Source organism: Palaemon carinicauda, chromosome 15 (assembly GCF_036898095.1).
Source record: "Palaemon carinicauda isolate YSFRI2023 chromosome 15, ASM3689809v2, whole genome shotgun sequence".
Taxonomy (NCBI): domain Eukaryota; kingdom Metazoa; phylum Arthropoda; class Malacostraca; order Decapoda; family Palaemonidae; genus Palaemon; species Palaemon carinicauda.
The window spans coordinates 88441666-88446665 of NC_090739.1; the positions used below are offsets into that span (position 1 = coordinate 88441666).

The 5000-nt window shown below is 35.7% G+C and overlaps 1 long non-coding RNA gene across 1 annotated transcript in view; it reads right to left on the reverse strand.

Moving 5' to 3' along the window:
• Positions 1-572, reverse strand: part of LOC137654330 (uncharacterized) — a 1598-nt gene extending 1026 nt beyond the window's left edge. Inside the window, exon 1 of the long non-coding RNA XR_011046596.1 lies at positions 1-572. This exon is cut by the window's left edge and continues 800 nt beyond it. This is a non-coding gene — a long non-coding RNA (uncharacterized lncRNA).
• Between the last annotated feature and the right edge of the window lie 4428 nt (positions 573-5000).

Below are 5000 nucleotides of genomic sequence, written 5' to 3' on the forward strand. Positions count from 1 at the left end.
AATATCTTGTACAGTCCAGGGGCGAAGATGGGATTTTTTCAGAAATGAAAAAATTCCATCCTGAAACATATATAACAGGACAATTGTAAGAAAAAATACATTTAAGAAATGTAAAAATAATTAAATTAAATACAAAAAAATACAAACACTGAATAAAGATTAAAGCATCTGTCTTGTCCTTTCTTGGCTTAATATAGCAGCCTTTCTTTTGGGCCTTAAGGACGAAGTAACAGAATTACTAACATCAGGAGTAGCTGAATTGGTACTTCCTGTGTTTTCTAGTATTGGAATAATATTATTTACATGCAACCTTGATATCTGGCCTGTTTTTCCCTTCTTAATAACAGCATGGGTAACTTCACCCAAATCATTCTTAAAAACTTCTAGTATTATGCCTAGAGGATAATTATTCCTTTTGGTATGTTCCTCCTTAATTAATACAACATCACCAACCTTTAATAATTTATGAGTAACGGGACGATACCGCCCCTTTCTGTCAACTGCTTGCTGAATCAGAGTACCTAGAAATTCATTATGATAGGTCTCTATTAAGATCTGCCTAATTTTACACAACTTTAGGTAATTCTGAGAAATAACTGGACTATCCGGGTCAAATTCTGGATCTTCAACTGAAAGAGGTTGAAGATTAGGGATAAAGTTTAGAGAAGTCAATTCATAGCCTCGCACGAGCTGTTCTGGCGTTATTGGTTCGGGCACGTGGTCAGTCTCAGCACGAACAGCTTCTTTGAAGGCTATAGGTCGTCGATTAATGAGATGCACAATATTACAGACAATAAATTCACAGTCTACATACGTCAATACAAAATTCTTAATTGCTCCAAACATTAATCTTTTGACCATTTTTACAGAGACTTCTACTAATGATCCCAATTGACTGCAGCCTTTGAAATATTGCTGAAAGGAGAGGGGTTTTACATTATTTTCCTCAAAATATAATTGCGTCTGAGGGTCACTAATGAAGGACGTTATGGTATTACCTCCTGCCACCAACTGAGTTCCAAGATCACTAATACAAAGTTGAGGAATCCCGTACTCAAAGCAGTGTAGCTGAAATGCTCTTAAAAATTCTGCAACATTCAAACTCCTACAAATTTTGAGGTTAACTGCCCTAGACCAAGTACAGGTGATACATAGTAACCAAACCTTACGGGTCTCCTTTCCATCCTTCGTATTGAAGGGTCCTAGATAGTCCATAAATATGTTAGAAAAAGGAACCGTAGGAGGATCTGCTCTGAAGTCTCTGTAAAAGTTCTGATTTAACCTTATATAACGATTATTAAACCTACGACAATGAACACACTGTTTAAGAGCCTTTTTCACAACTGAGAAATGTTTAGGGATGTAATAATGCTTTCCGAGCTCTGTTAATACAGAATAACATCCTGAATGTAATAATTTGAGGTGTGCATCCCAAATAACTAGTTTGGTCAAATGACTGTCTGGGTGCAATAATAAAGGGTAATTTCCACTTAAGCCATAATTCCATTTTTTGAATTTACTCTTAACTCTCAGAAGACCCTGTGAATCTAAAAATACATTAAGTTGTGTTATAATAGGAGGAATGTCTTTTCTGGAATTAAGACCATGCTGTAGGTAAGAATATACCTCAGGATAATACTTTCTTTGTTCATTGTTTAACAAGTAATTTATAGCCTGGGCAAAGTAATTAGCGACTGGTGAGCAAGCAATTTTCGCTTTCAGCTTCCACTTGTGCACCACTAAGAAAATATTGCGAAAAATCAATACAAGTTTCCTGAAATTGGAATAATTATTAATATCAATAAGATTGTTAGCAACTTCAATAACCTGAGCTGTGGAAGGAGTTGCTTGAACCTCAGTGGGCATCTCAAATGCTGGTATGGTAGTTGACAATTCTGGAACTTCATTTATACTTAAATTTGGTCCTGAAAAAAAGCAAGAATTTTGCAACTGGTTGTATGACACACATCTGGTGATTATGTCCGCAGGATTGTTTTTCCCTGAAATAAAGCTAAATTTTATAGGAACCGTTTCACACATTCTTTGTATATTATGAAGTCTATTTACGACAAATGGAGAATGTTTATTTAATTTGTCCAATTTCAAGGCAGCAGAGTTCAGCCAATGTAAGGCACAGAGAGAATCAGTATATACGTAAATATTATTAACCTTTAAGGGTTTTAAGCAAGCAGATCCAGACAAATCTTTGTGAATCTCAAGAGCACACTCAACACTTAAATGTATTGCGTTAAGTTCCAGAGAGGGCATGGATTTACTCTTAAGGTGCTTATTTACAAGTCTGTTTTTGGCATGTACAAAGCTTAAGCAATTGGATTCAATATGCTGTAAATAGAGTACACAACCAAATATGTCCTTACTAGCATCTGAAAAAATATAAATATCATAATTGCCATCTCGTGGACCAACACACCTAGCAATTTTTAAAGGAGGAGCTCTGTTGGTTTGCCTGCAAATATTAATCCATTCTCTCTGCAATACTTGCGTTAATGGTTGATCCCAATGTAAATTCTTTTGACACTGTAATTGATGCATGAACAATCTACAGCGGTTAAACAATGGCATATTAAAACCAAAAAGGTCAAACTGTGACGCAATTGTTTGTAAAAGAGACCTTTTAGTATTAGCATTGGGATCAAGACAAATTGGTTTAGTGAAAATTTCGTCGGAACATCGGTCCCAGTTTAAACCAAACAACTTGTTACGTAAAGGCGTAGCTGCCTCGGCTTCGCGGTCCACTTCATCCTGTAAAGTAGAGTCATTAGTTACAACCTGCTGAATGTCAAATTTATAGGGATTGAATATATTTGAAAGCTGTTTATACGACCACTCTAACTCCTCTGAAGTGTTGGCAGTAATAGCCCCATTGTCCATATAAATCATGTTATAGATAGATTTCTTTAAATCTGCTATTCGAGAATCCTCTGAAGGCTGTAACACAAGTATGTAATATAATGAAATCATTAATAAAAAGGGACTACATCTAAGGCCAAAAGGTAATCTTACATTCTTAAAAGCCAATAAGGAAAAATCACCTTGATTCACATTTTTGTACCAAAAAAATAACAACTTGGACTGATCAGTTTCTGTTAAGGATAACATATTAAAGGCTTTCTTAAGGTCAAATATGAGTAACTTTTGGTCAAATCTAAGCTGTAAAAAGGAAGAGGACAATTTTTGGTTTAACGTAGGCCCTGATTACATGCACTGGTTATGTGACAAAGATATATTATTGGATGAATCCCTAAGGTTGGACAAAAATACAATTCTACATTAGGTACTATCTCTATCCAGTTTAAAGATAGGCATGTGTGGTAAAAAAGAATGTTGAGGGTTCTCACTTTTAAACACCTCTAAATCATAAATGGGTTCAATTATGCCTGCCTTCAATTGCTCCCTAATTGTTTGGTCAACGAGCTGCAAACGTTCTGGATGTCGTTTAAGTCTCTTGAGGTTAGACCTTAATATCAACTTAGATAGATTTTCATTCTTTTGAAAGTAAATGAGAAACTTTCCCATTCCACAACAAGGGAACGATAATACGTCCATCAGACTCCCTACGACGAAGGGTTTTGATGGTAAATTCGACCAACTGGTTGTTAAGTTCAATACTTTCATCATTGTAGAAATTCTGATCGTAATTTAAGTAATAATTACATTCAGACTCTAGAAGTTGATCAGTGGCCTATTGCAGTGGTTTCTCCATAAGCATGCCTCTTTCATTTATTACAGAAAATGAACAGTTTACCTCAAAGTTAGTATTAATATCATCATCGGCAAAAATATCAACTTTAGAGTTCAGCAGAAAGGACTACTCTGGATATGAATAGCAGAACTACACTCAAATGGGTTACTAACAGCCGAGGTTTGCACTCTCGTATCAGCTAAATTATCAATATTCTTAATCATTAAATCAATGCTACCAGACAGCAAAATACCTGCATGACACTCGGCATACATCGATGAATTTATTCCTCCAAAAACTGTATCTGTACCTGCAATACAGTAAGCGAAGTCTGTACCTAAAATGAGCTGAACATTATCAATTTCATGAGAAAATTTATTAAGGAATTGATCAGCTAATTTAACACCTTGTGCCTGAAATTTATAAACTAATCTACCAAGCAGAGGTACTTTCAATGCTACATTAATGTTTGGTACAACCAAGCAATAAATTATAAAGGATTTATCTCCGATCGTAACAGGAACTTCAACAATTTCATTAAAATACTCCTTGTTACCATTAAACCCATTAACTGTTAGCTTTACCTTTGAGTTAATGATTTTAAGATTATTCTCCTCCGCCAATTTCTTAGTGACAAACGTGCTCTGCGAACCACTGTCCTTCAGTCCTCTGTAAACAGTTCCCCCAACTTTAAATGAAAAGGTGGGTAAAATGGAATCACCTTGACAAGTAGGAAGTACGGCAACACCGCTGCTTATTTGAGGAGAAGTTTCCACCTTGGATTTGCAGTTATTAATATTGTTAGAGTCTCTGTCTGGTGACTGACTCCTATCACATAGGTAAGTCATATGCCAGCTGTTACAATTTGAACAGCGTCTTTTGAATTTAAAACGACACTTACCGGAAACATGATTAAACTGGCCGCATTTTACACATCCATTTCTAGATTTTAAAATATGCACTTTATCTGTAGGAGAAAGAAAATTAGGGCACTTATGGATAAAGTGAAATTTATCAGTATTTCCAACCGCAGAACACAAGGAACACTGAGGCGAAGACCTGTCTTTATCATATGTTACTGCTTCCGCAGCCATGCTGGTAGTACTCTCTTTAGGAAGAGGGAGTGTTAATGTTTTGACACGTGAAGCTTTACATTTCAAGCTTTCAACACCTTTCCCGTCACTTTCGTACCTTTCGCAAGCTGCAAAGAAATGTGAAATAATGTAATTTAAGGAAGGATGAGTTTTTCCTGTAATATTAATAAAATGACGCTGAAAGCGACCATTTAAGCCGTGCC